Below are 12,500 nucleotides of genomic sequence, written 5' to 3'. Positions count from 1 at the left end.
AAAGGGGGTGGAGCCTGGAGTCAGAAAAAAACAGCTAACTCCACTTTAGCAGAAAGTTTGAGGATCCAATGGAGTTAGCTGGTTTCGTCAGAAGCGCTTTTTTAATGCTTTTCATTGGTTAAATATTTTTTTTACCAACACACAGACGTAAAGGGTGTTCAATGGCCCTGATTTATAGAAAAAAAATGCAAAAGCATAAAAATGGAGTTAGCTGGTTTCTGCCTGACAGCAACGATATGTAAATATTGTATCATTTATTTAGACTGACGATAGGTTCTTGGTTAACCTAGGATCCTAGATTACTGAGGCACTATGCACTGTCTCTATGCCTTTGATGTATGCGTTTATACATTGCTTACTGTAAATCGCTCTGGATTAAGAGTGTCTGCTAAAATGCTTAAATTGTGAATTGTAAATGGTATAAATGACAAGTCACAGTTAAGCCTACTTAAGCCCGACACTCGTGGTGGCGCAGTGGTAAAGTATAGCTGCCCACCACTGTGGAGTCTAGGGATTCGGAACATGCGCGGCTTTGTCAATCGTCTATTCGGGGGTAGGGAAGTCGGGCGGGAGGATTAGTCTCTGGCACATATACTCCTACGGGCTGGGGCGGCGGCACGTGTCAGCTAGGAGTGTTGGGCGGGAGGAGTAGGATGGAGGTGCTACGTCCACCCGGTGGGGGCTCCTCACTGGCAGGTGATTCAGGAGGATACAACAGCAATGACAACACAGAAATGTGGGCGGGGAGCTATCACTTGGCATTACGACTAAATTGGAGAGAAAAGGGGGTACAAAGCAACCCAAAAAAAGCAAAAAGGGGGAGGCCTTCTTAAGCCCTGTATACTTGATGATGCAAAATAGATGATCTACAAGCTCGCAACGTGACATATTGTGAGCTTGTAGATTTGGGGAAATGTTTCACCCATAATGACCATGGCCTGAATAAAGATGCCAGGGTTAAAGGTAGGGTAAGTGAAATGTTTTGGTTAATAGGTCAAAGCACAGATTGCTATAGAGTGTTTGTTCAGTAACAGGAGTCTCCATGTCTCTCCAGCTCTTAATAAACAGAAAATACATTTTCAGGTACTGTAGGTGACAAAATCTCAACAAATCAGCAGAGAGTAGCCATTTATCCGCTTTATCCCCATTTATTCCGACCTGGAAATGCATGTTCTGTTTTATAAAGAGCAGGAAGGACATGGAGACTCCTGTTACTGAACAGACACTCTATATAGCAATGAGTACTATGATAATATAGCGCTATTTAACACTCATTTTAACCAAAGAAAATCCCTTACCCTACCTTTAAAGTCGTGAAATAGACAGCTAGCGTGGTTGAAATGAGGACAGCGATGGGGGGAATGTCTGCCGCTGGCTTTAGATAACGTGAAATCACTTTCACAGAAAAAAATAAAAGTAAAAGATCACAGATGGCTATAGGCTCTATCAGACCAGCTCACTGCTTTTTTACGTTTTTTATCAGCCGAGCACTTAATTGATTTGCTTAATTTATTAACTGCAGTCATTGTTACTTTTTTTTGGGCTGGCTGCCGATAGCTCCAGAGTTCCAGGTGTAAAGTAGGTTACTGATAGGAGGAATTATCAGACGTGGTCCCCGGGTCACTCCGCCCCAACATACCTTATCGTCTCTGTTGGGTGGAAACCTCACATCTGCTACTTTTGATACTTTTGTGTGACGCTGTAGTATGAGCAAGTAGGGCAATCATTTATGAAAAAATGAATATTAGAGGATATGGAGATAAGAGGCTTCTGCCCGACAGCAAGATATTGAAACCTTGTATCTCCATGTTTCTTTGTTTATTTATTTTTTCTGTGTTTTTTTTTCTGTGTTTTTTTTCTGAAAGTGTCGCGCAAACGTACAGTAGGGAATAGGGCTATTCCTGCTATTTTCACTATTTTGGAGTTTTATACATTTTGGAACCAATAAACCTTATTAAGAGCTTGAGACTAAATAAAACCTACATTGGTTCCATTGGAACACAGGACATTTTTTGACGCTTTTGTGTGATGTTGTAACAGCATGATCAAGTACAAAAAAAAACACACACAAAAAGTTAGAATATGGAGATAAGAGGTTGTTTATGCAGTGGTATATACTGTAGGAACAGAGGGATGAGACTTTGAGTCTGAACGCGTACAACTCCTGCAAATCAATTAAGACTTGAGGCTTTTGGTTAACCGCAGTTCTGCTGAAAAACAAAACACAGCACGGCGAAGACGGACCGTTTAAGATTTGCATTTATAAAGTGAGGCCAGTACTCATCGCTATGCCGTTCACAGCTCGCTTAGCATCGATCTCTGAGGGGGGGGTGTCTGAAAACGAAAACAAAACTAACCCTTTAAGCCCTGAAGAAGCATCTGTGTCACTTCTTGATTTGAGCTAAAAAAGCATTATTTTACACTTTGGCTATTCAAAAATAGTGAAAATGTGTGCAAATCTTTTAATATATATTGTTTTAAAGCGAAAATGTTTTACTTGAATCTTTGCTTTTGGGGGTCCCTGGAACATATATTTTTAGATGGGGGTCCGTGGCCAAATACGCGTCATTTTGGGGGTCCTTGACATGGAAAAAAGAACCACTGATATTATGGCGACATACGTTTTTTCAAAAAACTGTTGAATCCCCCAGAAGCAAAGATTTGAGTTACAAATGTTCGCTTTTCTAACTCAAATCTCAAGATTTGCAAAAAAAAAATAACGATTTTTCAAAAATAGCAGATCTACAAGCTCATAGCGCGGCACTCGGTGCCGCGCTATGAGCTTGTAGATCTGCTATTTTTGAATAGCCAAAGTCTAAAATCTGTAAAGTCTAAAAATGCGACACAGACGCGTCCCAGGTCTTAAAGGGCTAAAGTGGTGCGATGCACCTGAGGAGCACACAGACTAAAAGTTAATGAAATAAAAATGCACCGGTTATTTATAATTGCGGTAATAGGCTCAATAAGCTGCGGCGCCGGCGATGGTCCGTGGTGGTGATGGGGGCTACTTTCATTATTATCACTTAATCCATCAGTAATATAACTCAGAGTTGCTATTAAAGCCTTTATCTCTAAGATGGCCCCCATTAGCACTTCCAATCGAAGGCCAAATGAATTTCAGAGTCAGCGCTATATGGGGAAAGCCGGAGATCACATCTAAATACAATCCAGAGATGTACAACACACGCACGCACACGCACACACACACATGCACACACACGCGCGCACACACACGCGCGCACACACACACACGCACACGCACACAATCCGAACACACGTTCAACATACAGGCTAATGAGAAGATTAATCTGCCAAGCAGCTTCCATGCTGGAAGCTTAGTTGGGATTGTGTATTTTTATTTATGTATTCTTTTTAAACGCTGATGCCTTTTTTCTTTTTGTAGACTGTCTCTGTTTCTCTTGTTCTTGTTGTCTCGGGGCACAGACTGGGTTTTGGGGGGACGTGTTTTGGGGGGACGTGGGTCTGTGAGACCCGGCAAGACAACAACCAACGTTGGCTGTTTTTGAATTTGAATCCTGAAAAGTAACACATTTTGGACGTACTGTATGAGATGAGACGATAAGGAAGCTCCAGTGGTATTAAAAATAAGACTTTTTTTTTTACTTAAGTAAAAGTATCAATACTGCAATGTAGAAATACTCTGATACAAGTGAAAGTCCGGAATTCAAAATTAACTTGAGTAAAAGTATTGGACTTAAAAGTACGAAAAGTAGAAAGAACTCGTTACGCATTGTCCCATTTCACAAGTTTTCAAATGTGTAAAAATCTTTTGAAAATAGCAGATCTACAAGCTCACAATGTGAGCTTGTAGATCGGCTATTTTCAAATGGCCGAAACATGTGTAGGGCTGAAGTGGTTAATGTTTTATAATAATATTCAAAGTAACTAGTAACTAAAGTTTTCAAATAATTGTAGTGGAGTAGAAGTAAAAGTACTGAAAACTGGAAATACTCCAGTGAAGTAAAAAAAAATCCTCAAAAGTGTACTTAAGTACAGTACTTGAGTAAATGTACTTAGTTACTTTACACCACTCTAGGCTGAACTTGGGGACTGTGGAACCGGGGCATCGTGCTGGGACAAGGGCAAAAAACGAGGACTTTGGGTTAAACGGCCTCGTTTCCAAACCACTGACCGGCCTGCCGTTTTAATCTCATCTAAATGCTTTTATTAAAGACTTCTAATTACCACACAGACTCTCTCTCTCTCTCTCTCCCCCCCCCCCCCCCCCCCCTCTTCAGGAGAACCGCCAGCAGAACAAAAGCTGGACTTATTCACTCCGCAAATGGACTAATCGTGTGCAAAAAAGGCAAAGAAAAAAAAACAAAAGGCGGCACAAGCTGTTTAAATCCACAGTTTAAAACCACAAAGAAACCGACACTTCTCTGAAATAGAGCGTCGTTGAAACAAATCAGATGAAATATATGGTCGCCGTCTGGGCAGAAACCTCTTATCTCCATGTTCTAACTTTTTGTGTTTTTTCGTAAATTAAAGGAGAGTGCTGGTCATTTTAGGTTGTATGTTTGATGTGTCGCTAATCACTCACCAACATACAAAGGAACGTTGAAAATCTGGCACACGCCAGGTTCTGAGAGAAACAAGCAACCAGCGTCATGTCGTTTGCACGAACGGTAGCTCATGCGGGTCATTCAGCGCATGTTTGAGTATCTTGAGACTCCACGATGAGTAGTAGTAGAAAAAAAAACATTGCATCGGTTAATATAGACGATTTTCACTCTTACACACTTCTCCCATTATGCCGCTGCAAGGGGTCTGCAGAATGGCAGACCCCACACATCAAACATACAACCGAAAATGACCGGCACTCTCCTTTAACGCCTTACTTGATCACAGCGTCACACAAAAGTATCAAAAGTAGCATATCTGGTAGGGGGGGGCACGGTGACGCAGTCGGTAGCGCTGTCGCCTCATAGAGGCAGTCCTGGGTTTGATTCCCGCCGGGGACGCTGTGGGCGCTTTCTCTCCTCCACGTCATCAGTGCCCATACCCTCTAGGTTCTCCCCGTGTCCCCTTGTGTAGGTACCCTCACAAGAAACATGCAGTAATCCTGGTCTCTATACTGCTTCCCCCTGGTCAGCCGGGGCGCCTGATGGAGGGGAAAGGAACTGGTTGGAATAACGTGTTCCTTCCACGCGCTATACGTCCTCCCGGGGAAACTCCCCCGTCAGGTGATAAGAAGTGGCCTGCTCACTCCTCATGCATTGAAGGAAGCATAAGTTCAGTTCAGGGCGCTACTCTCCCAGGCTGGCAGAGGGAGAGTAGCGCCCATGATTATAGCTTAGGCAATTGGCACTGGGTGACAAAATGGGTTACAAAAATCGTGGGATAAAAAAAAATTAAAAGTAGCAGATCCGCGAGCACGAAAGGCGGCGCGAAGTGACGCGTTTCGAGCTTGTAGATCTGGTACTCTTGAATTTGAATCCGGAAAACAGTTTTGGACATGCAGTATGAGGTTTCCAACCGACTGAGACGATATTAAACAACAACGTGGCAGGCAATGGCCGAGGATATTATTTGTGTGTGCAACGGTTCAGTTAACCCTTTAAGACCGGGAACGCATCTGTGTCATTTTAAGATTTCTTTGGCTATTCAAAAATAGCAGATCTACAAGCTCATAGCGCGGCACCGAGTGCCGCGCTATGAGCTTGTAGATCTGCAATATTTTAGAAAAATCGTGAAAATGTGTGCAAATCTTTAGTTTGAATATATATACTCTTTTTTAAAGCAAAAGTTTTTAACTCAAATCTTTGCTTCTGGGGATTTTACAAATGTCTTCTAAATCCTAAAGTACTTTTTTCCGAAAGTTTGATTTAAAAACATTTTTTTTTTACTTATGTTGCTATATTATCAATGGTTTTCAAACTTGTCAAGGACCCCCAATCTAAAAATATTTGTTTCCAGGGACCCCCAGAAGCAAAGATTTGAGTTAAAAATGTATAAATATTTTCACAAATTGTCAGGATTTTTCTAAAATAGCAGATCTACAAGCTCATAGTGCGGCACTCGGTGCCGCGCTATGAGCTTGTATATCTGCTATTTTTTTAATAGCCAAATAAATCTTAAAGTGACACAGATGCGTTCCCTTCCCGGCCTTAAAGGGTTAAACCTTACAGCAACGACGATGGGGAACGTTAACAGCACTAAAGGTATAATACACAAATCAACTCCACAGCGTGCCTCTGTCTACGCAACACTTTCCAAACATTTCTCACGCCGACATCTCAGAGTAACAATGGTTAGCTTAAGGAGCAGTCATAATAATCATAATAATGCCCGCGAGCAAAACCTTTCATGTCATTTGATCACGACGGAGGTACTTGATTTTCCTCTGTGTTATACCCAGCGTTATTTCTTTTTTCATACACATTAAAGGGGCCTTGTGTTTATTGTTTCGTCCCCACGTCTCCCAGGCCTCTCTCTCTCTCTCCACAAGGAAGCGAGCGGAGTGACTACTTTGAAAAAAACATAATGAGGAAACATGGCTCGGCAGGTGCGATTGATGCCGCACTGTTTTTATAGTGCCGAGGATTATCAAAGGATTATCTGACGATAATTATGCGCCGAGGTAGACGAGCAGCGTTTTATGTTATTACTTTGAGTGGCGCGCTGGCTGGCGAAGGTGAGGGACGGAACGCACGAGCGTGAAGGAGAGAGGGAGGGGGGCTGCGTGTGTGCGTGTGCGTGTGTGTGTGTGTGTGTGTGTGTGTAGTAGCTTACTGTGCACTTATCATCGGGTGGAAAATATGTCCAAACCTGTTACTTTTCAGGATTCAAATTAAAAAAATAGCAAAAGTAGTAGATCGACAAGCTCGAAACGCACCGTTTTGCGCCGTGTTTCGGGCTTCTAGATCTGATATTTGTGTGACGCTGTAATATGATCAACTAGGGCGTTAATTTACAGGAAAAAAAACACAATTTAGAATAGGGAGATAAGAGGTTTCTGTACAACAGCAACGATATTCAGTCACATTCAGACACATAGACCTTCAATCAAACATCAAGGCTTAAAGACCAGCTTAAAATGAAAGACATGTTTTTCATCCTTTTACAGCATATTCTGCGGTCATTTTGGGGACACACTTAAAAAAAACATAGATGTGTTTTTTTTAAGTGCATAGTCCTATTTATAGGGCTGTGCACATGTGTCATGTGTTTCGCTAGCCAATCACAGTCCTGAATAGAGTCAGCCAATCACAGTGCAGCTAGTGGTCATCACAGTGATGGAAGCTCACTTAAAGAAAAGTATAGATTTGCATTGAATGTGTAGGGATTAGGGGTGTACAATGGTGGCCAATCACGGTGCAGGGTTAGGGGGTACAATGGTGGCTAATCACAGTGCAGCGAATGTCGATGTCCAAACCTCACATATAGGGGCGGTTACACCGCCCAAGAAAATATTTCTCCATTGATTAGAAATTTGACTTGATACTGTCAACAATTGACACACGATTCACCAGGAGCCTGGCCCTGCATGTCTTGGTTCCAGGCTTAAAACAATGAATACAAATGTTTTTCGGTAATCACTGTGGGAAAATACATTTGGCTGTGGATCCACAAAATGGACCCCACTGCTATGATCTATTCACCTGTTTCCTAGGCTGTGTGTTTTCCACTTCCTGTCGGATTTCATTGGATAGCATTAGTCATCTGACCAGTTTCATTGGATTTCATTGGATCAAATCGACAGGAAGTGGAAAACACATAGGAAGTACAAAGCCTAGGAAACAGGTGAATATAGCATTGGTTCTCAAAGTGGTCCAGGGGTCCTTGGGGGGGGGGTACGAGGGGGTCCCCGACAAAATTACCATATTTTATACTTTGGCTATTCAAAAATAGCAGATACACAAGCTCATAGCGCGGCACCGCGCTATGAGCTTGTAGATCTGCTATTTTTGAAAAATTCCCTGGCACAAAATATGTTTCGAGATGGGGGGGTCCGCAGCCAAATACATATCATTTTGGGGGTCCTTGACATGAAAAAGTTTGAGAACCACTGATCTATTAGTACTGGGATCCACAACATCTGCAACGCGTCAAAAAGCATCGAGCGGGGAAGCATTAGGGAATTAACTCAACAATAAACGACATGACACGGGACATGATTAGCATCAAATATAAATGACAGACGACAGTATAGGCTACACAGAAAGCATAAAGCATTACAAACAGCACCCTAATGGATGACAGTCCATCAATAAGTAATAACAAGTGACAAAAGAACAGACTCAACAAGCACATTACAAGAGCAAACACCATGAAACAACGTTTTACCAAAGAAACACAACAAACAACGTCTCTCTCTGTCGAGAACACACACGTCATTGAAATAAATTGTTGTCGTCGGGCGGGAAATCTTTTATCTCCATATTTCAACGTTTTGTATTTGTTTGTAAATTCATGGCCTACTTCATCATAGAAAGTGTCGCACAAAAGCAGCCAATCTACAAGCCCACGATGCATCGCGATACGACGCGTTGTGAGCTTGTAGATCACCTATTTTCCCTGTTATCTAACTATATAAATGGCGACCAACTTCCGCACCCTGGGTGCGACACCCCACAGCTCTGTTATCGACTAAACAACGCACCGCCAGACCACATGTCGCCAACTGACTCGCCACGCCGGCCGCGCTGAATTTACGCCTCGCGTAGGGGACATCTCACTGCTCACTACAGCTTTTCCACCGCGCAACATAATTAATTCTACTCACCAAATGTCGGACAAAACGGAAGGGGAGGCAGCTTCGTACCGTTTACCGTGCGCACGACCTCATCACCACAACAGCAGCCAGCCGCTGCGGGGGGTTTTTCCTTTTTTTCCAAACTTTTTTTTTGGTCACCATTTTCTCCAGGCACCATTTCTGGTGTAACGTGCGCCAGCATGCGCTGGCCTGCCAGGTTTGCACAGCCAGCGCCAGCAACAAGCAACCACCTTCATGAAAAAAAAAAAAACACCAAAATGGTCCGCCATGTTCCAGGGGGGTCCCCGCGCGTCCCAACACTCCACAGGGGGTCCGTCCACCAGCAGGGGGTCCGCGGGGGTCCCCCTCAAACATCAAAAATATATTTTTTTCATTTTTTTTTTTTTTTTTTTTTAACTTTTCCACAGTTTTACTCCGGCGATTTGGGTCCCCCAATATACACACGGCCACGCTGGGCCCCGTGCGCGGCTGGGGTTGAGGGGGGCGTAGCCCCCCGAAACTCTAGTATAAAATAAATGAAATAGTAATTAAAACTGTATGTTTTTTTTAGGACGTACAAGGTTTCCTGCCCGACAGCAACAAAATGATGTACGGCGCAATTCATTGAAAGTACTCGAACATCACGAGTTTTATGTTTCCAATTAATCCGACTGTGAAACTTGGCAATTCATTGGAAAACGTAGCCTTCATCTTCCTCACCATTACACAGAAGTTAATAACCAGAACGTTGTACAAGCCATCATTCCAATCCATCAGGCACACTATAAGAAGCACTATACAGTACCACCACAGAACCCATACCACCAAAGATATGGTACTGGTAATGAGCAACACAGGCATTAACCACTTAAAACACCTGGGCATGTAATAATGTAATAGGTGAGCATTTGGCACAAATAGGCGTTAGATAGAACGTTCATCGAAAATAGCAGTCCTACAAGCATTCAATAATGGTATTTGCATGACGTAGCCTCTAGGCTAAACTCAAAGTAGTAAATCACCCAAAACATGACTTATTATGTCTTTAAGACCTTTATGGCTTATACCTCAGGTACTTACCGCACCTTATGTCTTACCGTACCTGGATAGATATCCAGTACTATGTGTAAATATGTCGATAATTTGTTTGTTTTTATTGATCTGTCTTCCCCCTTCTTCTTCTCACCATTCTCTTATGGAAATAACAATAACTGTTTTTGCACCTGTAAAGTTGATTCTGATTCCGATCATGACTAGCTTGCATAACGTGACTAACATTGTGTTTCAAAGTATTGCAGTAAATCAGTTGCAGATCCATATTTCCTATTTTCCAACTTTTCATCTTTGTTCATCCATCCACCTATCCACCAATCAGCCTGTCTGTCTGCCTACCCATCTGTCTGTCTGTCTGTCTATCTATCTCTATCCATCTGTCTGCTTGAACAACAATCTGATCCATTCCATCCGAGATGCAACTTCTCATTTATTTTTTCTGGTCATTAGTTTTCCTCTTTCTTGTGCTAAGTTTCCACTCTCTCACTCTCTCTCTCTACTACACTCCATCTAAATGAAGCAACAACAAAAAAAAGCCACAGAATTATCTTCAAAACAATTAAAGAATGTATACAGTATGTATATTGTTGAAACATGTCGGTGGAATATAATCAATACCTTTTTGCATGGAGAGAAATGTGCACACCGTTCATTAATTTCATTTAACGCTGACTTTGAACCGAAGCACTTTTCAGCTGAATTAATGTGATCGATGCCATACCTAAACACACCCCGCCCCAAAAAAAATCATTATCTCCGCACTCCCCACCTATTTCTATTATTCTTTTTTTATATATATATATATCATCTCTGTCGGGTAAAAACCTCATATGTCCAAAACTGTTTCTTTTCAGGATGCAAATTAAAAAACAGCAAAAGTAGCAGATCTACAAGCTCGAAACGCGGCGCGAAGCGACGCGTTTCGAGCTTGTAGATCTGCTACTTTTGGCGCTTTTGTGTGACGCTGTAGTATGATCAAGTAGGGAGTTAATTTACCAAAAAAACACAAAAAGTTAGATGGAGATAAGAGGTTCTCGCCCCGACGGCAACGATATATAAATTAGGTGCAGTTCATTAGCACAGCTGAATAAAAACCCACACACCGGCTGCCTACCGCGATACCGCACCAATCAATCAAGATGTGCAGGCTTTGCTGTACTCACTCACACCGTCCTCCAACCCGTTATAATGTTATAATATAGCACAATGTCACGGCTCACTTAAAGACAAGGAGGATTTAATAATACGCATGTAGCTGTTATCAACATGCTTGATGTCAATGTGTGAGCTAATGGATGGAGAAGGACACAAAATGGAGGTTTAGTCTCTTGATTACTAGTTGGAGCACGTTTTGGTGGGGGTCAGGGTTAGTTAGTTAGTTAGCTAGTACATACTGTAGAGTCTAGTTCATTGGTTCTCAAAGTGGGCCCCCAGGGGTCCTTGGGGGGTTCCAGGGGGTCCCCAGCAAAGTCAGTTAGTTAACCCATTGAGACCTGAAGCCGATTCTACATGTCTCCTAAATCTCAACAATATTCAGTGGTGCTCAATCTTTTTCTTGTCAAGGACCCCCAAAATTATGTGTATTTGGCCGCGGACCCCCATCAAAATATTTTGTTCCAGGGACCCCCAGAAGCAAAGATTTGAGTTAAAAATGTTCGCTTTAAAAATATATATATTCAAAGATTTTCACACATTTTCACGATTTTTCAAAAATAGCAGATCTACAAGCTCGTAGAGCTATGAGCTTGTATATCTGCTATTTTTGAATAGCCCAAAGTGTGTGTGTGTGTGTGTGGGGGGGGGGGTCCACTTTGGGGGTCCTTATCATGAAAAGGTTTGAGAACCACTGGTCTAGTAGCTACTTGCGCCACCAACGCACTGCAAAATCTTCAAGGCCCTGATGCAGCAAAAGCGGCAGCATCGCTCGCTTCATCAAACGCACACGTTGTTTACAAAAGGCTGCTGAGCAGTGGTGAACTAGTCTGGTTCCAGACCATAGACCACGCCCACTCTCTGAGTGGACTGCCTCTTGGTCTGTTGTTGTGAATGTGAACCTAGGATTTATTCGGTACAAAATGTATTGTCCAATGAGAGTCGGAGGTTGGGGGTGGGGATCCCTTAGGATTGGTTTAGGGAAATTCTAATCCCCTCCCCCTTGCAATCGCCAACACTGGAGCCAATGTCAGACTGAAGCTCCATGCAGCTTCAGTCTGATTTATCATTATCATGGTCCGATTTAAATTTAAACAGCCTATGTAAACAGGCAGAGACACGCATCAGTGAAGCTCGCGTCAACCACGCTTTGTGTGTCAGGGCCTTATTAAGTGTTAGTTTAACTCAAGAGTGTAAAAACTGACACTTTAAAAGAATTAATTATAGGTCCGTTTTTGCACTCAAGATTTTGCAGCGTGCTGAATGTATGATACTGTCAGCTGCATAATATGAAAACAGGGCTTCTTAAACGTGTTAATCTAGGATCTACATGGCTGGTCATGTAGTCATCATGTCCTCAACAGTAGAATAAACACAAGCAAGTGCTCCTGCAGAAACACATCCCCACGAGTCCCCCCCACCTGCAGACACAGGTCCCCCACCATACATTTGGAGTCCCCACCATGAGTTTAAGAAACCCTGCTACAGGACCATTTGGAGTCCCCACCATGAGTTTAAGAGACTCTGCTACAGGACCATTTGGAGTCCCCACCATGAGTTTAAGAGACTCTGCTAC

At 42.6% G+C, this 12,500-nt stretch overlaps 1 protein-coding gene across 1 annotated transcript in view; it reads right to left on the bottom strand.

Moving 5' to 3' along the window:
* Positions 1–12,500, bottom strand: part of LOC311062689 (MAM domain-containing glycosylphosphatidylinositol anchor protein 2) — a gene marked incomplete at both ends in the record, with an annotated part of 584,351 nt that overhangs the window by 204,642 nt on the left and 367,209 nt on the right.

This window comes from Gymnoscopelus microlampas (assembly GCF_963454915.1).
Source record: "Gymnoscopelus microlampas genome assembly, chromosome: 16".
NCBI lineage: Eukaryota > Metazoa > Chordata > Actinopteri > Myctophiformes > Myctophidae > Gymnoscopelus > Gymnoscopelus microlampas.
This window is presented reverse-complemented; position numbering and strand designations above follow the sequence as displayed.